The 27,652-nt window shown below is 29.4% G+C and overlaps 1 long non-coding RNA gene across 1 annotated transcript; it reads right to left on the bottom strand.

Moving 5' to 3' along the window:
- Positions 1-137: 137 nt before the first annotated feature.
- Positions 138-25,963, bottom strand: LOC139425015 (uncharacterized). Its single transcript, XR_011636177.1, has 2 exons — positions 25,557-25,963; positions 138-169 (listed from the first exon to the last, which is right to left on the bottom strand). It is a non-coding gene; the product is annotated as an uncharacterized lncRNA (long non-coding RNA).
- Between the last annotated feature and the right edge of the window lie 1,689 nt (positions 25,964-27,652).

Genomic DNA, 27,652 nt, shown 5'->3' with positions numbered 1-27,652 from the left:
TGGATACCAGTTGTGAAGTAAAAATGGCTGATGCACAATGCTGGCAAAATTCTCCCAATTCTCATTGGTCTCAAAATTGAGGGCTTATACCAATGAACCTCAGTGTCGACAAATTGGCCGTTGCGAGGATAATTTCCTTTTCTTTTTCTTTTTTCTGTTCTTTTTATGTCTGCAATATAAATTTGTTTCATGCGAGTCTTTATATAAACAGTCATAGTTAAAAATAGGCAGTTTTTAAATATTCCAAAGTGAAGACATGCTTTGATTTTAAATAAAGGTCAGAATTCAGTTTCTAATAAAAATACTATTTTTAAAGTTAATGGGTAACCTTTCTTGCAAGTAGTAATCTTAAAAAAAGTTACATTTGAGAAATATAGATCCACTTAGCAAACCAATCAAAATATTTAAATTTTTCCTTTTCGTTGCGTTCAGTTACATAATGAAAAAAAAAAGTTGCAATCAATTACCAACAAAAGTCCCTGATAAGTAACAGCGTGACAAGCAAAATAGTGTGACTTTTCCTGATCGTGGTTGTAAACATAAATCACCAAGCTCAGTGTCCAACATCTGCCTCAGGGTAAGCATAGCAATGCTTGAATAATAAACTTGCGATGAACAAATACTGTTGCATCTATTCTTACAAAATGACTGTTTTCTTAAAAATAATCTCGCAGTTGCGTCATGTATTTAAAATTATTATGTATGCTATCTATTATATATATCTATATATATATCTATATATCTATATATATATATATATATNCCCGACTCTCCCCTATATATATAGTATATATATATATATATATATATATATTATAAAAAGAAAACTGTTTCAAAATTTGATAAAAAAAACAATGAATACCCAAATAAAGTAATAAAATTCTATATAAAATCATTGAATTAATAGTGTATTTTTGTGGATATATTTACTAAAAATTTTCTTAGTTAATTTACATAATTTTCCCATGGGCAAATCCATTTCGGGTAAATCCGTTGCCAAAATTATTTACTAAATAATTTCTTTGTTAATCTAATTATGTAAATTAATTTCTTTGTCTAATTAACGCTAATGAGAATTGCTTTATTTTTTTTATAGTCATTCTAAGAAAATTCATTATTGCTTTCTTTATATTAACTTAAAATTCTTTACTGGGTGTCAAACTTCATAAATTACTTTCCAGGAACACTGAGTCAAAATCTTTCTTTCTTTTTTTCCCTATAAACTTCTTTTAAAAATGGCCTATAAGCTGTGGGGCTCAAGCTAATTGGTCATTTGCACATTTTTTTTTAAAAAAAACATTACTTTTCATATTAGATCATTTATCAATATTATATGTGGTCATGTGTTTTATAAATTAAATTTGCTTACACAGCTCTCGTAACATATATATTTCTTATTTCACTAAACATCGTCTTGACAACTTCCAAATACAGCTTCCTCGAAACATGTAAATAATTTTCAAGCTTTTCTATGCTTGAGAAAATAAATAAGACTGTTAGCTGTAACTACTTGAATACATATATCAGAAGTGCAGTACATGGCATATCATAATAGAAAAATTCTATTCTGTTTCTGAATACATATATTTTAATAAGATAATGTTTGTTCAGTTTATTGGTGGAAAAATCTGTTTGTAAAATTTTGTCTTTTTTTTGGCTTATTGTATTCTACTTATCTATTGTTGTTAGCTTTTAAATAAAATTGGTTTAAATTCATTCAAGGTGTGTATTTTTTTCATGCAATTCTTTTCAAATTCAAAGAAATATATATATTTGTATATTCTTAGCAAAAACATTTTATTATTCATAATAAAAGCCAATTTTTATAACATGAAATCCATGAAAACTCAAAGCAAATTTAACAAAATTAAATTAAGAAGAAACTAACAATGATTCAATTGTTTGAAAAAACTATTGAAATTCAAATGTCACTGAGAGAATTTTAGAAGCGAAACGTAATAATAATTCATAAAATTCATTTAATTTAATGAGACCTGCTTTCAATTAATGTAGTTAAGAAATAAATATTTATTTTGAGTCGTATTTTTATTTAGATAGTTATTGATTAAATGTTGATTTTAATAACATAATAGCTATAAATGACTATTTTGCTCAAAAAACAAAATTTATTACAAGTAAAATTCAACGCCATGCACCGTGTGCAAAAAATGAACGAAACACCCTGAATAACTTTTGATCTAATGATTGGATCGCTGCGTTCTAGAACTCAAACTTTATGATTCGAAGGGGTGATCACAAATATGCAAATTAATAAGTACAGAAGATAATTTAAGTTACGAGAGCAGACACAAATACCTATACTTTCTTTAAATAAACATACCTTTATTTTGGATCCCCTTTCTGAAATCGTCATATGTTTTAAATTCGATTTCTCAGAAACTATTCGAACAATTTCGCTAAAATTTTATATTCTGCCATTTAAAATTGTATTTTTTTAAAATGAAGTAAAAATTTTATACCTTATAAGTGAAAAATTTTTCGACTATTATTAAATAAAATAAAAAAACATAATACATTTTTACTGAAAGTTACATTTTGCATGAAATTATCTTTAGATAATCCAATTTTATAATTTTGTGCAAAAAATTTTTCAATTCGAGTAAAAAGTTTTCGATATATGGTAAATTGCACAAAAAGTAAAATTAAAATTAAGGGGCCATAACGTTGGTATCCCTCTCCTGACCAAACTATTCTGAGCATATTTCCCTGATTACTACTACCTCCAATACCCCAGAAGTCCGGATATGTCGAAATATTGAATTCTTACTCAGACAAAGTACGTGTCTGATTTCATTGCTTGAAATATAGTCTGTACTAATTAATTAGCAAATTTGAGGCCATCGCTTTGAACCTTTAAGATTGAGACCTAGAACGTGAAAATCCAATCATAACATTAAAAGTTTTTCAAGGTGATCAATTTTACATTTTGTACTATGTACAGAAGAATTATATGTTAGACATAGCTATACATAATTTTGTTTCTAAGTATAAATAAAATTCTGTTATCGATTTGCATTTGGAAAAAAGATTTTGGGGGCACGTATACATCTTTATAAGTTTTTTCACTTATTTTTTTTACTGACTGAATTAATTATTTCTGTGTTTAATGTACAGAACTTTCAACAAAATAATCCACTAATTTCAAAGTAGCAAAGTTCACAAACAGTTAAAAATCAAATTTACAAACAATGTCAAAAATAAAATTGAGAAATATATGCTAGGCAACCTCAGAGCAGTGGAACCTGTACTAAATTTAAGGAGTTGAAATTATTTGAAAACAAAAATTAAGAAAAAAATATTTCAGCATTAGTCCGATTTTTTTAAATCGAATAAAAACTCATAAATTAGTGAAGAAGATTAGAATACAAAGTCAGTGATAGATATTTATTCAAAATAAATTTGATTGAAAGAAACTTTATTAAAAGACCATTAATAATTAACAATCAATAGCAAAACTGCATCATTAAATGTTTTTAGATAAATAATTTTTAAAAATGCCAGTGAAAATTCGCTATTTTAGAACAGCTTCCATTTTACTGCTTAAATTATTTTCAAATTTATCATTATGCGTCTAAAATGGACTTATTACGCAAAACAATAATGTGCAGTATACATTAGACTCATTTCTGAGATATATATTACGCATTATCGATTTTGCGTGCCATCTCAAATATCAATTTGAATAGAGGATAACCGAAGGGCTCTCTGGATAGATTTAAAGGAACGGATAATTATACGTTTCATAGCGTGATGGTTAAAATAACTGTAAGTGCTCTTGTTTATACATATCTGTGTTTAGACGAATAAACTTAATATAAGTGATAGGAAAATTAATTGCTAAATTAACTTTCGTCAAAAATTTCGTAGTTTCGAAAATTTAAATTAAAAAGTTGATAGCACATGAATTTTGAAATTTACAGATACCAAATTAATAATATAGGTATTTAAAGACACCAGACATGATAAGATTACTAAAAAAACGTATTTACACTATTTGAAAATTTCTCAAGACTGCGTTAAACATATTATTTTTGTCACATGTAAATCAGATTTATACATTAATTTAAGAAATAATGTTATTTTATATTGGAATAATAACACTAAATAGTGAGTAATATAAAAATATAGTATATCTGTTTACAATATGTTAAATATTATATTAAATATTCTGTAAGCACTATTTTTGATACGAAACTTCAATAAATTTTCTTTTAGGTGTCTAGCCACATCCTATGGAAATCCAAAGTTATTTTATTCTTTAGATATATTTTTATTTACTTTGCACAAAGACGCATTCCTAAACTCCGAAGTTTCATCTGTAGTTGTGTTCAAATTACATAAATACTTGTGTAGATGACAGCATAGAAAATAAATTGCGTAGCCTTAAACCAGGGGTGTCGAGGGGGATTTTTAAATTTGAAACGTGAGTAAATATCCAAACTTTGACCCGTCATTTTTACCAATATGCCCTACGAGAACAAAGAAGATACGCCAAGAATCTGACCAACCGCAGTTTATTTTAAATATATTTTTAAAATTTGAAACGTGAGTAAAATAAGAAAATTAGCAATGAAAATTAAAATTTCAAATTTTGTTAATGATATGCAATTCATCCTAAAACATAAACAATGGGATGCACTCTTGTGACATGCACATTGCCCCTCCCCCAAAAAATGGACCACCCTGAATAACTTTTGATCTAATGATCAGATCTTCACGTTCTAGGATTCATTCTTAATGATTCAAGATGATGACCTCAAATATGCTAATTAATTAGTGCAAACGATGTTTTAAGTTACGAAATCAGACAAAAAAAAACGTACATTCTCTGAATAAACATGCTTTTTTTCCAACGAATTCAGATTTTACACTCCCAAAATATAGGGAGCAGTAGCAATCTGGGAAATTTGGCCCCCATAGTTTGGACAGGAGGGTGATCAAAAGTTTGTATTTTTTAATGATAATTTATGCGTATTTTGTCATATCTCGAGAATTTTTAAGGTGAATTGAAAAAACTTTGCTCACAGTCATAAAATTCGTTTATCCAAAGATAATTCCACGCAAAAAATAAATGTTTGTAAATATTTATTATTTTTGATTACTTTATTAAATAATAGTCGAATAAATTTTGAATTGTAAAGTACGCATTTAATACATCATTTCAAAGTAAGCAATTTTACATGGCAAAATACAAAATTAATAGCTATATCGGTTAAATAGTTTCTGAAAAATCGAATTTCACAGAAGTATGATTTGGCGTATCGTCTGCACTAACTAATTAGCATGTTTGAAGTCGCTCCCTGGAATCATTAAGATTGAGTCCTAGAACATAAAGATCCGATCATTAGATAAAATTTTTTTAAAGCAGTCCATTGTATTCCGCATTGTAATTTTGAAAGAATAATTTGATTAATTTCGGAAGAATAATTTTTGAGTATTTCAAAACCACTACCTGCTAGTAAATATTAGCAATTATTAAGATAAATAAAAATAAAAAATTAAATCTATTGAGTCCAAGCATTTTAGGCAAACTTTAAAATAAGTTTCAGAAATTTAGTTCCTCCATAATCATGATGTGTGTAAATTAAAGCACCATGATCTAGCTCCAAAGCTATGCAGGCTTTATTAATACTCCTCATTAACTATCATGCTGCATGATAGTATCATAACAAGAGGACAGACAAATCAATATTTAATTCTTAATTTTACAAAAATCATCCATCAAAAAATCCATCCTTTTCAACATCACTCTGATGTTTTCATAGAGCAAAAAATACCATACATTTTACCACATTCTGGTAGTTTTGAACATACTTTTTTTTCTAAAAAGATGTAAAGCTATTAAAACTAGTTCATAATACTCTTAAAAGTTTTGTGAATGGAACTTTTTTCCATAAAATGAAATGTTAGCTGCTAGTTTATTTTAACACATCATTTTTTATCTCGACACTTCTAAAACTCATCTCATAATTCAAGAGCTTAGCGCAACTTTTAATTTCCCGACCTCGAAAAGTATGAACCATTAATGTAACGTGCGTGAAGCAAAGCAAAAAATTAGTAAGCATTAGAGAAACTAAAGCAAGAAGAGCGGAACCTATAAGGAGAGACTAAAACATTACTTAGTGACCACACTAAAATCTCTAAAAGATTCTAATGATAAAAATCTTTTTGCAGTATTTTTAGCCGTGTTCCAGAACACGCTATGGCCAATTAAAATTCTACGTAAATCACAGGCTATGGCAAGCAGGATGTAAAATAATACTTTTTAAGGAAATGTTACCTCGGACTTTCTGACATTTAATTAATATTAATGTGTCTTATCATATACATTTATTAACTCGCTATATAATTACTTTCTTGAGAAAATGGTTTAGGAAATATCGAAATATTTTTTAAGGGTAAGTCAAACTCAAAATAATTTCTTTAAAAACTATTTTTCAGGACGTTCTGTATCATTAAAAGTTTGTTCTTTTATAGGAAGAGTATGAAACAGTAAAAAAGTTTAAATTCTAAATATTTTTCTTAAAACAAAATAAAACTCAAAATAATATTTTTTTTAAATTTAAGAACATGCTATTTTAATAAAGTTTTTAATCTGTAAAAACGCAGAAGAGAAAACTATGAACTGCAGAAAATTTTAGATAAAGTTAAATTTTGTCGAGCAAATAAAAAATGAAAAGAAGCGCATAATTTATCAATTGTTATTTTAAGAAGCAAAATTTGCAGCACTTAAATTTTATTTTTACTTCAATCAAAAAGAAACAAATTATATCATTAAGTTATCAGATTCATGTTGCCTCAGCAAATTTGTTTTTAAAAATTTGTAGAAAAAATATAAATTTACGCAAATGTACCCGCAAACAACTATAATTGTTATAATCAATTTTCGTTTATTGGCGATCGGTTTAACAAAAATAGATTATCGAAATATACCAGACAATTCCATTGTAATAACTCACATTCGATAACATAAATCATAAAAATGAAAAAAAAGATCTAATTTTTTTAGCTGTTCGGAAAGATTTGTTAAATTTATTTTATTTTCATTTTATGTTTGTTCTGCTTTTTTTTTTCATTACATTTTCCTCTTTCTTTTTCTCTTTTATTCCCACTTATAAGTTACTTCTTTGTTTTAATCCATTATTTCTTCCCTTGTCGTCTGTTCGCTGCTCTTATTGCTTAACTTTTTCACAACTCAATTTTCTAACTATAACTTTCAGGTTTGGTGTTATCTAGCCCATCAGTAGTTAACATGTGGTAAGAAATAATTATTTTCAACGCATGATTCTGATTCTACTTAAGATTTTTGGCGCAATTGTAGGGGAAAGAGTGAGTTCTATTCACAAGAACAGGAGTCAATGGAGATAAATTCGTGATGCCTGCAGCGTCCAGAGGAAATCAGAAGGCAAGCAAATAAGCAAAAAATATTTACAAGCATTAAAGTATCGTATAAAAAATCAAAAGCAGCACTACTTAGAGGCTAACTGAAAAACAAAATAAATGCAGAACCGAGAGAGATAAGTGAGACTCAATTGGAAGGTCCGAAAATGTGACATTTTTAGAATAGTTCAAGAGTTAATTTCCTAAGGAATTGTGGTGGCCCCGTAACGGGAAAATTAAAGTGTTACCGTAACTTAACGTACAGTACCATACGGTAGGGTAACGGAAAATTAAAGTCTGCCAACGTAAGAAATTGTTATTTTCAACGCATGATTCTGGTTGAACTTTAGGCCTTTCGGAACAAATATATGCGAAGAGGTTACATCTATTGACAAGGACAATAATCGATTGGGGGATATTTGTGAATATTGAAGCGCCCATGGTTAATCAGATGACAAAAAAAGGCAGAAAATGGTTACAAAAGCATTGTTTAAAAAAATCAAAAACAACATATTTTAAGAGGCTAACTTAAACACAAAATTACACAAAACAGAGCCTCAATAGACTTTTGAAAATAGATCTGGAGGTCAGCAATATTATAATTCCAAAAGGTATTTTAGTACCAAAATTACCTTGAGTAAGGAAATACATACTAGAAGATGTAAGTACATAATACCTCTCGTTATTCTGAGTATAAGGGTTTTATATTTACGTTTCTATTAAGCTAACATATGAATCATTAAATAAGCACTTAAATTGGATCAACTTGAGAAAAGTCTGAAATACTCAACACTTATTTTTAAGTTATTTTTGAGGAACGAAAAACGAGAGGGGCCAAACATCTATCTCATTAGTGTTAAACAATTCAATTATTTCTTATCGACTGAATGATTGCCTACATTATTTATTAGGTCTGATTTCCTAATAAGAGCCGGCCAGGTGGCCGAGCGGTCAGCGTGCCTGACTGTGAGGCCAATGGTTGCGGGTTCGAATCCCGCTCAGGGCATGGATGTTTCTCTCTGTGTGTGTTCTCTATTGTGTGATATGTGAATGTGGCCCACCCTATAAACGGGTATGTGGCAGTGTGGCGTGAGTAATGTTGGCATCTTCCTGTTGGCATAACTCCGGCACCTTCCTAGGCGAAGAACGAAAGTTCAGTGCCAGCCGTTAAAAAAAAAAAAAAAAAAAAAAAAAAAAAAAAAAGATGACGGAGGATCTTGAAAATGATGACTTTCTTCTCACTTACTTTACAAAAATCTTGTGTTACCAATTCGGCAGCCTATTTTTTTATGAATGTAAAAAAAAATAAAAATTCCGCAAAATAGTTTAAAAGGGCATGCAAAACTTGATGAATTAACTACTTTTTATTCTCATTTAATTCTTAAATTGCCATTTTTATTCATTTATTTATTTTTTGATGACTGAAAGATTTACTCAACACTAACTTAAATATTCGCTCTAAAATTAGGTCTCAAAAAAACTTCTGATTATCTTGGTTAATAACTTCATTCATTTCAAATATATACAATATCAATTGACATGTTTCAAGTGTTCAAAATCAGGTGCCTATTTTCTAGGCATGAATGAGAAGAAATAAAAATTATTGAAAGTATAAAACGTTAGGTTGCCATCAAAAAATGGAAATAAAAGCGAAAATCAAAACTAGCGAAACCACTGTAGCCGAGATAGAAAAACAATTAAAAAACAGAATATAAAATAATTCAACGTGGTTGAATAACAAATCACGGTAAAATGCATTTCCAAGCAATATGGAGAAGTAGGGAGGAACGTATGGTGTTAACAAGCGTTTCAACATTTATATGAATAAAATAAGATTTCTGGATATCAAGATGAATGGGGTAAAAATAATTTTGGCATGTACGAAGTTGAATTTATGCCCAAAATTCCAACAATGTGCAGCAAAATTTATTTAATACTTATCTTCTTTGGTTATAAAAAGTAAAGACATCTAGAGACTATAGGCTCTAACGTAGTTTATACTCTTTAGCAATGAGACAGTATTTTGTAAGCTTTGAAATAGTTAAAATTTCATTAGAATTTAGCTACATACTATTTCACGAATTGCTGATATCTGTTTAGTACCTTAAGGCTTCTATATGTTTATATTATTTGTGTAGTGCATTTTTTAATATATGTGTAATATATATTTTACTATTACACTTTTCATATATATTACTATTACACTTTTTTTACACATACTTACACAGCATACTTTTTGTGTAATACATTTTTTTTATCATTTATAAGAGAAGAAATCAATTTGTAAAGCAAACAGTTATTGTAAAAATAAAATTAAACTGCCTATGGGTTTTTTCTAGACGTATGTGGAAGAACTCCATCATTTGAATAGAAATATAAATTCTAAACTCATGAATAAAATATATGGATCGTTTGAAGATTTTTATACAAAAACTCGATGTAACATGGAAAAAAAATCCACCAGATATTATCATTTATCAAGAAAAGATATAACGTCAGATGTTTCTTTATAACCACTACATAGGTTGCAGTTGACTTAAATTTTCGAAGTTTTTAAAGGTGTTTCTTTTAATCTTTAAAAAATGCGTCTTTCCTATGTTTAGTAGAGTAGCATAATTTTACATTATACTTCTTGGAAATTTAAATATTAGGATGGATTTTGCTGAAGTATAACGAGAATTTAAAAAAAGTTTTCGAAGTTTAGAAGGAAACTATCAAAAAATAAACAGAAACTTAAATATCACGCACTAAATACAGTTAACTATTGGATGTCAAAAAGGAATTTAACTCTTAGATGTTAAGTAGAAATTTAACCTTTAAATGCTAATAGAAATGTATGCATACTACTATACTATACTATAATAAAAACATGATTTGTTTCATCTAATTTATTGATTACTTTAATATTCGTGAAAAGATTAATAGTTTGTACATAAATAAGGCTTAACACAATCAACGTCCTCACAAATTAATTTTGCAAAAAACTAACTTTAAAAAAAAATTAGCTGTATTATTAATTTTATTCAACAATAATTAAAATTATGAGTACGTTTGATAAAGTACAAAAAATAAACAATATTTTTTTTAAGCAAGTACATTATTAAACTAATATTTTACAGAACATTAAAACAACATGATACATACGGATAAAAGAAGGGGAAACGAACAGTGGTTTGATGTTATATAGGCATTCAAAAGTCAGCGTTGCGCAATGCGAATGACATTTTGAAGTTCTCGTATTTTTTGTATATAATATGTTGAGTTAACCAAAGTAGTTAATGTTAACCTGTATTGATGGTTCAAATATAAACTTTTTAAATGATCTTACTAGCAAACTGACCAAGGGAAAATGGTAGTAAATTGATTAGATTTTTCTTCTTTAAAATTACTATGTTATTACATTAACAGTAATGTTAGAAGTCATTTTGTCAAGAAAATTAAAGGAAGGTACTGTAAGCTATAACTTTAAGATATTTATACCATTTTTCTGTGAAGATTATCCTAGATTTAGAGCAAACAAATTTAAATATTTTATAATTCATTAAAAAATTTTGAAAAAATAATATCACCAACGTGGCGAGATTTTATCACCTCGATTTCAATCAATCGATTCATCTCAATTTTATATGAACCCAGATAAAGCAGCGTTAGGAAGAATTAATGAAATATTAAAAAATTAGATATCAAACACTTTTACTTTTAGCAAACCCGTGTGATTTTTTAATGTATATTCAAGTTTTGGGCCTTTTTCAGAATTATCATAGAGAGAGCTGACTATAGATAGAGTGAACTGTTACTGATATACCTGTTAGAGATAGTGATAATCTGTTAGTGATAAATCTATTAGCTGCAAACTTACTGCAGTTGTGAAAATAGCATATTATTCGGAAGAGAATATAATTTAACATACTGATGGTTTAGCAAATTGGCAAAATTGAAAGAATATTTATCAATCTAATTAAATATCTAATAACATGAATATAACCGGTTTTCTAAGACGTGAAGACTGCAAGTAAAAATGTGACTTTTTACGCGCAGAACCGTTAGTAGGTTAAAGAGACGACTGAACTTCCTAAAACTATGGTTTTAAATTCTTAATGATGCTTTTTCTTCCAAAAGCGTAAATGCACTTTGAAGCTTTTAATACACAGAATTCGTTGATTTCATAAGCTTATCCAAAAAATAAATTACAATGATCTATAAAGATGAAAGAGCAATGTAGACGTTTACTGTTATTTATTGGGATAAAAAGATTTTTATAGAATCTTTCTATTTTTTCTCTTGTAACATGAAAAACTTGATACAGATCATTCATCCGTTTTTATTATTGGAATAGCGTAATAAAAATGGACGCAATTGTATTTATAAATATACAACACAACGCTTTTTTGTGCAAGCAATGCTATAAAATCCTGTTTTGACATTAATATTAAATAGCCATAAAAATCCACATAAATCAAATGATGCCAAAATTGTGTATAAAATGGTGAATAATGACTGTTTTGTCTCTTTCGCATTTCGAATTCAATCATAAATTTTGCTTATACATATGTAAAAGGGATCAAAATGAAAAATTTCTTTTCAACGGCGCTCAAAATTATTTTCATTGAAAGACTGCTTCTTAAACTGATGGATTTTCTCCATAAGCTAAAAGATTTATATTCTATTCTAAATATTTTTAACCTTATTCGCCACTTCTACCAAAAGTATATTTTTATTGAAATAAAATTATTTCTTGGAAAGTAGGCTATGCTTCTTCAAAATGCATTATGAAATTTTATATTATGATTTTTTTTTAAATTGCCAACAATCCCTGCTGAATTGTTATTAAAATAATTAGTAGTTAAATGCTCAGTGAATATTTAATTTATTTTTCTTATGTTCAAATAAGTATAAGTGCACTGTAAGTTGAAATTCATTGGCAGTCTAAATTTATTTTGAAGAATTTTTATGGAAGTATATTTTTTTTAGATATATATTGCTTTTGTATTCCAAGTATACAAAAGTGGTATACTAAGTATACACCCTTCTCCCATTTCCTATGCAGTAACTATATTCCTCAAAGAAAGAATGTTTAGTGATTCAGTTGTCGGCTTAATGTGATCCAATCATCAAGGCTTCGAATGAATTGAGCTGTTTTTGCAAAATGGCTAATTGCATCTCTTAGAACAGTTGGTAATTTGTCTAAATACGACATGAGGTGTTATTCTATAATATGATCCATCCAAGTAATATTTTTTATGATCGAGCGAGGTGTGGAAGCTTTCCCATGTTGTAAGATTAGCTTGATGTCTCAATTCTCTCAGTCAAGAAATTTTCAGTTAAAAAGTTCTTTAAAAAATGTTCCAGTTAAATTCTTGTTGTAGAGGAAATATGCAANGACGAGAAACAACAAAAATCTCTTAAAATTAACCACCCAATCACAAGATATACTTCCCATGTTAAAAATAAAAACGTTAACAATCATTTCTGTTTCTAATTACGATTAAGAAAGTTTGCATTTACCTAGTATAATTTATTTGAATTAAGTTGTACGATAAAACATGCTTGCCGGATGAAAACACGAGAAACAACAAAAATCTCTTAAAATTTACCACCCAATCACAAGATATACTTCCCATGTTAAAAATATAAACGCTAACAATCATTTCTGTTTCTAATTACGATTAAGAAAGTTTGCATTTACCTAGTATAATTTATTTAAATTAAGTTGCAAGATAAAACATGCTTGCCGGATGAAAAGACGAGAAACAACAAAAATCTCTTAAAATTAACCACCCAATCACAAGATATACTTCCCATGTTAAAAATAAAAACGTTAACAATCATTTCTGTTTCTAATTACGATTAAGAAAGTTTGCATTTACCTAGTATAATTTATTTGAATTAAGTTGTACGATAAAACATGCTTGCCGGATGAAAACACGAGAAACAACAAAAATCTCTTAAAATTAACCACCCAATCACAAGATATACTTCCCATGTTAAAAATATAAACGCTAACAATCATTTCTGTTTCTAATTACGATTAAGAAAGTTTGCATTTACCTAGTATAATTTATTTAAATTAAGTTGCAAGATAAAACATGCTTGCCGGATGAAAACACGAGAAACAACAAAAATCTCTTAAAATTAACCACCCAATCACAAGATATACTTCCCATGTTAAAAATATAAACGCTAACAATCATTTCTGTTTCTAATTACGATTAAGAAAGTTTGCATTTACCTAGTATAATTTATTTAAATTAAGTTGCAAGATAAAACATGCTTGCCGGATGAAAAGACGAGAAACAACAAAAATCTCTTAAAATTAACCACCCAATCACAAGATATACTTCCCATGTTAAAAATAAAAACGTTAATGAAATTAGAGATGGACATGAGATAATCGTCATCAGAGAAAAATATGAGATTATAACTTATTTGTATTAATTGACTATGATTATTTCTAATGGTGCGGTACATTGCAGATATTAAAACTAGTTTTTTTTTCGCTACACGAAACACAAACAATATCACAAAAAAAAAATTCCGTTTAGAAATGTTACAGAAATAAAAAAAATGTATATCAGGAAAGATACAATGTTAAAAACCACAAATCAAAGTTGCGTAAAACTACATTTTTTCGTCATAAGCTTCCATGGAAAAATAATTCTGATGAAAACAACTAAAAATTAGGTTCCAAAGAGAGATTGATGAATGTGCTAATATTCGAAAATATAGATATTCTTTTGATACAATATTCTAAAAGATAAGCGGAAGAATTGTTATGATAACGAAAAGGGATCCATTTGATAGATTATATCCTTGAACGTTTTTTCTCTTCTTATCACTGAAGTCGAAGGGTTTTCTTACAGCTTTTGTGTGCTTGATTTATTTTCTTAGTTATTGTTTCGAACTTTATATTTCGATAAATAAAATTCGCTGTATATGATATTTCTTTTAAGTTTTAAAAAACACTTTTTCGTTTTATGTTTTGTTAGAACACAAAAAGCTATTATTTTCAATCCTATTGAAAACTGTGAACATGATTAAAAAATTTTAATTTTTATGGTCAACTTAAATCAATTCAGCTTCTTTAGGCTGTTTGAAAAAGCAAATCGTCGGGGAAATTGTCATTCTGAATATAGTTCAAATTGTGTGTTTTAGAAAATGGTCTCAGCTTTGAACTCGTACTTAAGAAAATAAACATAGCTGAAAATACGTATTTTAGAAAATGAACATAGCTCAAAATTCGCTTTTGAGAAAATAAACTTAGCTGAAAATAAGTATTTTAAAAAATGGACATAGCTCTAAATTCGTATTTAAGGAAATGGATAAAGTTCTAAACTCGATTTAAGAAGGGGGTCATGGCTCAAAATATTTATTTGAGAAAATGAGCATAGTTCAAAATACAAATTTCAGAAAATAGACTATTTTTAAGCAGCATTGGTTTTTCTAACATATGTATTTTTAACTGTTCTATTTAATATGCTTTCAGAGCTGTTCTCTTTTTTCTTAAACTCACATTTTTAACCATGTCTATCTTCCTAAATACGCTTTTTGAGTTGTGTTTACTTTCTTAAATACGCAATTTGAGCTATGTCCAGAATAAAAAAAGCTATCTGGCAAAATACGGTTTCCCCAGGTAAAAAACAACCAGGTGAGTAAAAAACAACCTTTCAACTCTCGACTTAGCTTCATGAGTTATAGAATGCCCCCAAAATTAACAATAAATTATAGCATTAAAGTAACCTGCATTAAGGAGAAGCTCAATTTAGAAATAATAGAGAAATTTTGTCTGGGTGTATCATGAATATCAGAACTTGGTCTTTAATATGAAGTGCAAAGCATGAAGTGCATAAAGAGTTTCCACTCTAATGCTAGAGCATTAAAAAAGAAGATTCTTTCTTTTTTTATCGATGGGTGCGACAATGGCAAACAGTCAAGCCGAAAGTTTCAATGTCACCTTACGGCAAAAAGCTTTACTATCAGTCACATTGATGAATTTACGAGTTTATCGTTTTCTTTTATTATTTTTCATTGAATTTATATAGTTCTTTATGGTAATTTATTTCATTTTAGTTCTAAGAAATGCTAAGATGCTCAGGCGTTAAAAATTCCGTTTGTAAATTAACCGCATCCCTTCCAATTTGTTTTGGAAAAAAATGCGAAAAATCAAAATATTTTTTTATTTTACTAATAAATACAAGAAACTGAAAGAAAATGTAATACGCAAGTTTTAAGTCATAATTTTAATTTTTTTATGTGTAAAAAACATTTAATTTGCCATAAGTTTACTATCCCAATTTATCTCAGGGGCAAAAATGAAAAAAGTTAAATATTAGTCTTTGTATTGTGGCGTAACTACCACTACAAAAATTAAATATAAATTCACTGGTATATAAGACATGCTAACTTGATTCAATTATGAGGTACCTTTTGGTAGATGAAGTTTGGCACTGTCGATAACTCCGCCCCCCACATTGGCGACCTCCGGACGAGATTTGAACACACAGTAACGCCCACTTCAATCTGGTAACGCCTACTTCATTGGGTGGTCCACATGAACAGTTCACTTGCTACTTGTAACTGCGACATTATCCACCTACTAACGCTGTTGCTACTCAGTCTCGTCTCGATTAAACACAACATCTGCCTACATACACTCGACTGCAAATGGCAACACAGGAGCGACTACGACTGTGAAGTTAATACACCTCTCACATTCAGCACTCAAAAACCCGGTGATCTTAAAATCAGCTCTCCTGGTCTTTCACAAATACAGCAACTAGTGGTATCCGTTCATCCCTGAAAAAATTCTGGTGGGGGAGTATTGTGTGTAACTACCACTACGAAAATTAAACATCAATTCACTGGTATATAAGACGTGCTAACTTGTTTCAATCATGAGGTACCTTTTGGTAGATGAAGGTTGGCATTGTCGATAACTCCGCCACCCACAGTATGATAACTTTTAAAACAAAGGATAACACAAAGTGAAACTTTCCAAACACCAGTGAAAAGATACGCTACGTTTTTTACTCTTTTTTTTCCTATGTAAATTCAGCAACCATCGATACAATCACACAAACACGTGTGCAGTCCCACAAACCAACAATAAAACTCCCAAACAAAACTTAGCAAACTTCCAATAACAGAAGATTTTTTTTTCTTTTTGCTTCTGGCCGAGAAAAGACGTGATAATACAAAACGTACTGACAAATTCTGGAACGCCCGAGTTTTCTCGGGATGATAAATATTTTCAATACATACATAGCCGAGTTAACTCGGGATAATCAGGGAAGCGATTAAGTCAATAATACGCTTTGAGAAGTATATTAAGTATTATTTTAAGCATTTCACTTTATTGCCATTTTTCTTGATATTAGATTCATTTAGATGTTGAAAATACATATTTATTTGAATTACGTGGACCATTAGTCCACTTAAACGATGTAGTTTGTCCTGATATAATTTAAGATTGATTGATAGCATGAGTTTAAAAATAAAAATTAACATCCCAAAGCAAATTCGATCTCCTTAACGTCTCAGTGAATTAGGACTATATTCGATTTTGCTCATACATGGTCTAATTTAGTTCAAGTGCAACTAAATCTAACGCTATAATCCTACGATTTAATAAAAGTATTCTATTGCTGAATGGAGGTTTTAATTCTCTCGTTTTTCTCCAGCGAATATGTTCGATTTCTGCATGTATTTTGAATAGCTGTTTGTTCTAATTCAGTTACTAAACAACAGATTTTTGCTTTTATAGTTTCTCTTACAGGTACTTTAGTATTTTTGAACTTTTACGGAAACAGCTTTTATTAAGCTTCATTTAAAAAAATAAAATAATAAATCAAGAAATAATTTCTATAACACAATTCGCTTGTTGAAGAGTAAATCTTTTAATTTCAATTTTACTGTATAGCTGATTAAAATCAAGCAATGGAATATTAAATTGAAACATTAAAATATCCTTCCATACTGATAAGAGGTATTTAATTTTCTTGCTAGTTTATACAGAGAACTTCATTTGTGTTCTTCATATATTTAGAAATATTTTTAATAGCATTTTGCCCCAAATAATAAAAATAAAAAAAGAAATTAAAAGATTTAAAGGATTATTATTTTATATATANATATCCGTGTAAGTTTCTCCTTTTATTGTTTTTTTTTTCAAAAATAAAACATATTATTTTTTTATGAGAATTATCATTTGTTTTTATGATTAACAAGTAATTTCGAATAAACAAAATTTTAAAACAATAATAAATTGCATTTTTCTTTTGTTAGTAGCGTAAATTCAAGTAATTGTCAAACTTTTAAACGAATTTTCCCTAACAGGAAGTGAGAAATAAGGCCACAATTCTACTGAGCAGCTTTACCATGCTACTTTAAAAAAATACATATTCAAACCAAAAAAAAAAGTTTAAGAATTTATTTGGATTGCAAGTAGAGTTTTATAATCCAGAGCCAGAATTGACTATACGACAAATATTTGTATAAATATCGTACTATATAATACTCCTTAAGCATCACTGTTTAAAAAAATTAGAAGCAAGCTTCGATCAAAAATATGAACTATTCAAGCATTTTTATTAGTAACTGAATAAATAAGAAAATTCCAGACACATTATTCTCCATAGATTAACACGGAGGGATTAAAATCCTTTTGCAGCCTGAAGTGGACACTTAAATGACAATTGATATGAAATGATAATACCTTAAATCTATATTCTTTCCTCCCTCAGAATAATCTGATTTAAAAGGCGTACAATATTCTGTTTCTTTTTAAATAGTACAAAAAACAGTAATGTAAAAGAAAAAAAATTAAAAAAACGATCGAAAGCTTTAAGGCACTTCCATTTCCTTAGACATAAATATATTTTTTCAAATAAAAAATATTGATTTTTTTATAAAATAAGCGCTTTTAGTTTAAATGTATCCAGCAGCTATTTCAACTCTATTATTTTTTTATTGGTAGAAATGTTTAAGAAAATTTAGGCAAATAAGTCCACTCAATTTTGTATTCATAAGAATCTTTTCTTCAAGGCAACATATATAGATCAAAGTAAAATATGCCTGTTAGCATGGAAATGTAATCGTACTCCTAAGAGAAATTCCATCCTTCTTTTTCCATTAAAATACTTCTTCGTGGGTGGTGAATATTCTACAAAGTTTGCAAATATAAAGGAACGCTGAATTTACTGTGCTGTGCTCACTTGGGAAATTTACATACATTCTTAAAATTTTTAACAATGCGTTTGTTTCAGGAAGCAATATTTGTCTTTGTATTAGTGTCATACTGTATTATGTCCTCTAAGCATTAGTTTCTAAAATGTAGAAATAAACTGCAGTCAAAATAATGGAAAATTTACCTTTTTAACTTTAATGAAATTTGAATCTGAAAATTGTTTTACTTAGAATTACTGAGAGGGATTTATATACATTTCTAAAAAATATAACATTCATTTTATGGCTGGATGCCTGTCAATTTGTGTATTGTGTGTTACTAGCGTATCGTTTACTGCAATGAATGCATAAATTGACGTCTCGCAATTTATCTGAATTTTATGTTTTTAAGTTATTTTCTTCTCCAAACAGTAGAACAAAATGAGTTAATTTTAGAGACATAAGTATCACGTAGCTTCATGGATCTCTTTCAACATATTAATAAAATTTTTTTTAAATGTTTTCAAGATCTTTTTCTGTCTATGATGTAAAATGATCATTTTGGATATTGAACTTCTTATTGGTCTGCAAAGCTTTGATCTCTATACTAGATCAATGAAGAATCATCATTCCTTATCGTAAAGGTTATCAATGTGAAATCTGCCTGAACGTTTTTTGTTCAGGGATTAGCTTAAAATCAACGTTAAATAAATCCACTTAAAATCAACAATACATTTGTATTACAACGCTGATAAAATTGTATTCAAGGGTGACTTTTCACCGATGATATGAAATCAAAAATTTAAATTCTAATAAAAAAAAACTTAAAAGACTAATAAGAATCATATCCATTTCATATTAGTGGAGCTAAGTTTTTACGAAAACAATGGCCAGGCCCCTTTTTTCCTTAAACCAAAATTTCCTAGATTTTCGAAACAATTTTATAAATAAGTAATCGTGACAACTTGCTTCCCATAAATATTATATATAAATCTCATAGCTTATAACTGTTTAAATTTTATAGTGTCATTTGTTACTGTAACAGTTGATCCCAGTCAAAAATAATGTTCAAGATACAAAGGAGAGCCTTTTTTATTATTGTCTCATGTAAAGATGAAAGCTCTTAAGCACTAATAAACTTTTAAATTAATAAAAATCAGTCACATAATATCAATTGGACAGCGTTTTGACGAAGTGCCATAGTCCTTCTGACCATATGCAAAAATACCCAAATCTTGAGGTAATTATGCCGAAAAATAACCATAACCAATTGTTTCACCTATTATTAGAGCTGTTGAAATCTCAGAGTAAAAGCTTTAAAATAGAGTTAAAAATAATAATGTTGATACTATACTCTGTTTATTACAAAATTAGATACGTTCTATATTCTTTTTCTAAAATAAAGTGCCTAAATTTAAAATAACAGAATTAAATGGGAGCAAAGGATTACTAAGTACCTAATGAAATGCTTAAAAAAACCATTGTTCAAATAAACGTTTAATTTACATTTGATAAAAAGATAAGTTTACAATCAAGAGAATAACACAAAATCACAAGAGAATAGCACAAACTCAATATGTATGAGTTTTCAAAAGAAAGAAACAAACGAATATTCACTGTTTCAAAGAAGAAGAAAAATACCTAAAAGTTTTCGACATCTTTGAAAAATACTCGTTAGACATAGCCTAAAAAGAAAAGCAAATGTACTTTTCTGTCGAAATTTGTCATTATCCATTCATTAAGGTATGATGAATTAAAAGTTTCTCTGCATACTATCACATTTTTAGAACATTATGTTATTTTTAGAGAGTTAAAAGCATATTTCTTCCTTCATTTCAAAAAATTACCGAAGGATATTTCGGAGAAAATGGACTTTTTTTAAAAATTTCTATTTGAGTTACCATTAAGAGGATCGGTAAAATACTTGATGAAAGAATTTTGCGTAAAAAGATATATTAATGGCGCCATTAATGATGACTGATATATTTTTAAACAGACCATAAGTGAAACTGTTCCTTAATTCGTATATTTTTTTTTTAAATTTAAGAGAGAAAACATTTCATTCGCAGTAATTGCTTAGTTTACTGTATAAATATAAGTCTTGTATTATATTTAATTTATAGAAGATAGAATTTATGACTTACACATTTGTAACTTGTCTTAGTAAAAATGGGGAATTTAAAAAAAATTTTAATAACTATTAAAACTCTTATTTGTCTGCTCTAGAGAACAGATAATTCTTCACGGGAAGATTATATACACCGAATGCCATTACATTATGACCACCCTCCATCTATAACAATGGGCTCTCCCAGGTTTTCATGGTTTCTCGCCCTGGAACAATGTTTTCATGGGGCACATTAGGACCCATAATCCTCATAGAACAATTTCTATGTATTTTTGTAAGTTACTTGAACGTAGTTGCAGTCCAGGTTCACCCATTCATGGCAACAGTTTTTCCTGCGGGGGATGGTGTTTACCAACAGGATAATGCACCATGTCATAAGGGTCGTATCGTCGAGGAACATTCCAGTGACATTCAAGTCATGTCTTGGCCCCCAAATTCACCTGACCTTAATCCAATGAACCATTTGTGGTTCTACTTGGAAAACCACATTCGTGCTGCCACGCTACCCCCTTGCAATGTGAGGGAATTGCAGGACCAGTTGGTGAGCGCTTGGTACCAGATACCTCAGACTACCTATCAGCACCTTGTGGAAATAACGCCACGGCGGGTGCTAGCAGTTCTGAGGGCTAAAGGTGGTCCTACACGTTATTAGCAGAATGGTCATAATGTAATGGCTCTTCGATGTATATATAGTTTAAAATCATCTCATTGCTTCAAGTGCAAGGCACTTAAACTGTGACTTTTTATTTTCCTTGGTAACAGATCTTCGAAAAACTTTGATGATCGGATCTTCATATTAACTCAATCTTAAAGGTTCGAAGGGGGGACCGTAATTATGCTAATTAATAAGTGCAGACAATATTTTAAGTTACAAAATCAGACACAAAAACGTACTTTCTCTGAACAAAATGCTTTTTTTATCGCCGGAATCGGATTTCTGACCCCCAAGATATAGGGGGTAGCAGCAATCAGAGAAATGTGGTCTAGTTTTTATTTTATTTTTTTAGGAAAGTGGTCAAAAGTTTGGTTCCCTTAATACTAATGTAATATGTATTAAGGGAACCAAATATAATTTTACTGTTTGCTTTTCACCATACCACAAGAATTTAAGTAAATTGAAGAAATTTTGTAACAAAATTATAAAATTCTCTTATCCAAAGATAATTTCAAACAAAAAATAACTTTTATAAAAAATTTATTATTTTTTATAATTTTATTTAACATTAGTCGAAAAAATGTTGAATTAAAAAAATGAAGAAAAGAAACTGATTATGAGCAAAAAGATTATGAGCGAAATCTTTCGAATTAATCCTTAGAAATGGAATTTTTAGGTATGCAACTATTTTAAAATTTTATTTCTTGGGAACTATTAGACTGATTTAGCTCAAATTTTGTTTTTTGTCATGTAAAATTACATTTTCTAAAATGATGGAAAAATTTGTATAATTCACAATTCAAATTTGTTTCAGCTAGTATCATATGAAATAATAAAAAAATAATCGATGTTTACTAAATTTTTTGCATGAAATTATTTTTGAAGACACGAATTTTATAATTTTGAACAAAAAGTTTCTTAATTAGCTTAAAAACGTTCTCGATATATGATGAAGTACGCAAAAAGTAAATTAAATTTTAATGAATCCTACCTTTGGATCGCCTTTCTGACCAAACTATGGGAAACATATTTATTAAATTGAAGCTACCCCCCTATATATTGGGTATCAGAAATCCGAGTCCGTTGAGGAAAAAATTGTATATTTATTCGGAGGAAATATGTTTTTGTGTCTGATTCTGTAACTTAAAATATATTCTGCACTAATTAATTAGCCTGTTTGAGTTCACCCGAGCATTAAGATCCGATCATTAGATTAAAAGTTATTCAGGGTGATCCGTTTTTTTTTCTGCGCACTGTAATTGTGTTGAAAGAAAATAAAAAGACGAAATCTGCTTTTCAAACTAAAAAGTATGGTATGATACTTTTTATTATTGATTAACACTGATTTTATATATTGCTCAATACTTGCTCATAAGAATTAATTAATTAAACGTTCTATAGAAATATTTTAGTTTAGATAGTACTAGGGGATAGTTTCGATAATAATAAAATTCCTGCTTCCTGTGCTCACCAAACCATGATACTGTTACTGAAATTCCTATTAGATTGCTACGCAATTCGAACATGCTTCATTGAATACATAAGTATATTAGTCTGGCTTTGTGTGTATGATAAAACGTTTTCTTTAAAAAAGAATAATTCTAAAATATGGAACATACGTATTCCGTTAAACCTTCGATTTCCATACATTTCATTCAATTTAATATGCATTACGCATTCGCATCAAACTTCCTGCAGGTATAAAAATAGTATAATATTTGCAAAATTGCGTTACGGCTACCGAGCCTTTAAAAAATTGCTTTAGATCTGATGCCAAACCACTAAAACGGATCGAGAAAAGTGCAATCCCCGCAGGCAATCAAACCACTGCCAAAGTCCGGCTGGCGTTGATTCTAACCACTATGCCAACTGGGTAAAGTTATAAAGTAGTAAGAAAGTAAGTTGTAAAAGTAGTAAAGCTATAAAGTAGTAAGTTGTAAAGTAAAGTGGGTAAAATTGGTTTATCCGCTATGCCAACTGGGTGTCAAAACACCAGATAACGACCGCAAATACACTGGAAAATAGTACTATTTGGTAATTTTATGATATCTTAGAGCGTGGTATACGTCGCCAATAGCCCATTGTGCAGCTCTAGTGCGACGTAAATTAACAACAACAACAAAAAAACATAGAGCGTGGTATAAAATCTATTTATTTGGTTAAATATACTTTTCAGTTCTGTATATTTTACTAAATGTTTTGTAATTATAACTACAATTTGGAAAACCAGAATTTCCAGTTATTTGTTACCATATGAACAAAAAAATTACCGAATTAATGGTTTAAATAATGTATATTTTAGTTTAATAACCAAAAACGTCATACCAGAAATTTCGTTACCATGCAATACGGAAAACTAACCAGGATTTTTTCTACGTGCACAATCGCTCTAAATTTTCAGAAAATCATATTTAAATGCAATTTCCATTCAAAGTAAGATGATGCTCAAATTAAATATTATTTTCTGATTCCGAAAACAGTGTGTTATTTTGGGAATTCTTTTGTAAAGTTCTGAGTTGTTGCTGAAAATCTACAATTGTAAAAAGACAATAAAACATTAAAACTTTTGTTAATCTGATTTTAAATGAGCTGTATTAATCTGACATACTTCTAAATAAAGATCTTTTACAAACATCTATTTGAAATGAGTACTTAAAAAAATGCTTTAAATGGAAAAGATTAAGTTTTCGAAATTTAATTAATACGCACTTTTATTCCCAAAGGAATTTCTCTTTACTTTGCACCGAAAAATCAAATTCCGCCGAAAGCAACGATCGGAATTATTCCCGGAATTCATTTTTTTTCGATCGATGTTAATTTCATTATTCGTTTTAAATTCAACATTGGAAGATGCTGTTTGCAACAAGCAGGCATTTCTTATTTACTTCCTTGAAATTTCTGAGATGTAATTCCAACGGTTGCACTCAGACGAATCACGAACGCAAGATTTTATCAACGTTTTTTGACGTGTTTTAATAAACAAAATTCCACTGTTTTCGTCTTAATGTTTACGTTTGATAGAGTGAATTATTTGCTTGCATGCTTCGATCCAGGAATGGAAATAACTTCGAGCTATAAATAAAACCGACTTTAAAAATTAAGTAAGAATAAAAGAGTACCATCTAGAAACTTCAGCCTTCATACTCTATTATGGAATACATTTGTTTTATATACTTAGAATGATATTCTTCGATATGTAAACTTTTTCGCATGTTTTGCTTTTAGGCATTGAATGTATGTAGGTTGCAATAGATGGAAGAAAAAAATAATAAACTGTATCATAGTAGCATGCATTTTTGAATAAGTTTTCCATTATTGATTTATGTTTCATGCAAAGAATAATTAAAATATTCATTTCTGCTCCCTGCTTTCTTTATAATTAGAAAAGATACGATGTCTCACACATAAAAGCGGAGCGCAGAGAAATATCTTTTAATCAATGGAGAAAGCCCAAATTACTATTTCGTGTGTCAAATTTAATGCTTGCAATGCAAACGGTTATTTCCTGAAAATCCTTTTTAAACCCAAAAAAATGCAAAAATATATAAACCGTAGAAATTGAACATCGGATCAAATTAATATTTATTGTTACATCACAACTAATGATTAATTTGCATTGTGATTATCTTGCATTGGGATTATTGTGGGGCTATCAAAAAATGCATTGTGATCATCAGGAAATGCAGAAATATATAAACTGTAAAAATCGAACATCGAATGAAATTAATATCCATTGTTACATCACAACTAATAATTATCTTGCATTGTGATTATCACAAAATGCACTGTAATTATCTTATGATCATCAAAAAATGCAGAAATATATAAGCCGTAGAAATCAAACATGGGATCAACTTAATACTCATTATTACATCACAAATTGATGATTAATTTGCATTGTGATTATCAAAAAATGCAGAAATATTTAAACAGTAGAAATCGAACATCGGATCAAATTATTACTAATTATTACATCACAACTAATGAATAATTTGCATTGTGATTATCAAAAAATTCACTGTGTTTATTTTCTGACTATCAAAAACTCAGAAATATGTGAACCGTAGAAATCGAATGTCGAATCAAATTAATATTCATTATTACATCATAGCTAATGATTAAATTGTCTTGTGATTATGTGTTATCTATCATACATCCTAAATAAATAAAATATTCTTTGACGGGAAATAAAATATATAAATAAAAACTTACCGATCTGTCGAAAAGAAATCCAAAATTTAGATTTTGCCGAAATTAAATATCAGTTTGCTTAGTTCAAAAATATTGTGAGTTCCTACAAGAAGTTCTATTCAGGGGGATAGGTAATGCATTTATCTTTTTTTTTTCTTAGGTTCTCCATCAAAGCACACAAAATTATTTTCGACTGTTTGAGATTTACCGCATCTTTATCTTTTTTCTAATAAGAAATTAAATCATTCAAACTTAGAAACATTTTTTCAGTCAGTTTTAATTCCCATCATTCTAGTTCAATTGCTGAAAATATTTAATTAAATCATTTACTATAGAACAATTCATAGCTTATAGTCTTGAAAAATTATCAAACTTTTTACCTAAACAAAAACTTTCAGTTGATACACTAACATTGTTATCATAACATTCTCTGGAGTGTTTAAAAATCCATAGTGTACACTTAGCTCACTAAAAAAATTAAACAAGTTGCGATTCATAAAATGTTGAAAAAATTTCAACTGGTTATTTTAGTTGTCTTAATAAATTGGCGGGAAATTTTGGAATCAAGTGGTTATGGAGGAACGGTTTATACTAAAAAGTTTAAGAGATTCCCTCTGCGTATTTTTACGGCTTCAGTTTCAAACAGAAGTGTCAGAGAGTTTGAAGTCCTGGTAGTAAACCGTGACCTGGAATTATTAAAGTACATCAGTACTTCCATATGAGAAGCATAAAATCACTTATTCGTTTATCTATTTTTACACTTACATATTCAAGATTGACTTACATATGCAAGATTATGATTATGAAGTACGACTTCTAAAGCCAAGGCAATAATAATAAGAAGAAAAGCACAAGTTAGAAAAGAGCTTCCCAGAGATACAACCAGGGTTATGGTGGGATTCGAACCCGCTATCTCCACGATGCAGAGATTTCTGCGATTTCCTTCGTACCAAACCGCAACTTTATTCTCTCGCCGCTGCATCCTTTGAGTCAAATTTTAAAAATTTGTTTGTTTTTTTAATCTCTGTGTAATCACTAGCTATTACCAACTCCTTATCCCTACTTTTGATTACATTTATATTTAATTATATCAATCTATGCTTAAAAACATTTCAGATTAAGACTCATTATGTTTGTTAACTTTGGCAAGATATGTTCTTCGTATAACGTTGTAACATATTTAGGGCTTAGGTCACAACACTCAGAATATTTGTAGCTTAAATTACTCGATTTTTGGTTACTATGTTTTAGTTTACAAAACTTTAATTTTCTGAAGTGTCAACTTCATTGTTTTTCTTTATTTATTCCCTTAATTCTCCAAATTTCATTGCAGGTTGTAGAGATTACCCATAAACTTGATAGTAATTAACATATTTATATTTTGTTGTTATAGTTCATTTACTGCACACTGGAGCAGCACAATAAGCTATCGGTGATGGCCTGGGAAACATTCCCGAGGATGATCCGAAGACCTGCCATCACAATTTTGATCATTTTCAGAGGGGATGGCACCACCGCTTCGGTAGCCCGACGTCCTGCGTGCGAAATAGAGCACTTTACAGTAGAGCAGTTTAGCGAGGACCAATACCGCACGACCTCGGACCCTTCGCAGACTGATCCATGTATTCACCCACCCTCACACTGGCCACAGCCAGTAATCTTTGACTTCGATGATCTACTGAGAACCATGTCTTAATGATCAGTCTACTGCGGGGCATTTATATTTTGTTGTTGTGTTTGTTGTTGTAGTTAATTTACGTCGCGCTAGAGTTGCACGATGGACTATTGGTGACGGTCTGGGAAACACCCCTGAGGATGATCCGAAGACATACCATCGCAATTTTAATCCTCTGCAGAGGCGATGGCACCCCCGCTTCGGTAGCCCGACGACCCGCACGTGAAGTCGAGCACTCTACGGTAGAACAGTTTAACGACGACCAATACCACACACCGTCGAATCCTTCGCAGACTGATCCAAGTGGTCACCCACCCGCAGCCAGTGATGCTTGACTTCGGTGATCTGCTGAGAACCGTGTCTTAACGATCAGCTCACTGCGGGACAATAATAGTCTGAAAACTTTTGAATCGCAAGGCATATTTTTTTAAAATTTTTTTTT

This window comes from Parasteatoda tepidariorum, chromosome 2 (assembly GCF_043381705.1).
Source record: "Parasteatoda tepidariorum isolate YZ-2023 chromosome 2, CAS_Ptep_4.0, whole genome shotgun sequence".
NCBI lineage: Eukaryota > Metazoa > Arthropoda > Arachnida > Araneae > Theridiidae > Parasteatoda > Parasteatoda tepidariorum.
This window is presented reverse-complemented; position numbering and strand designations above follow the sequence as displayed.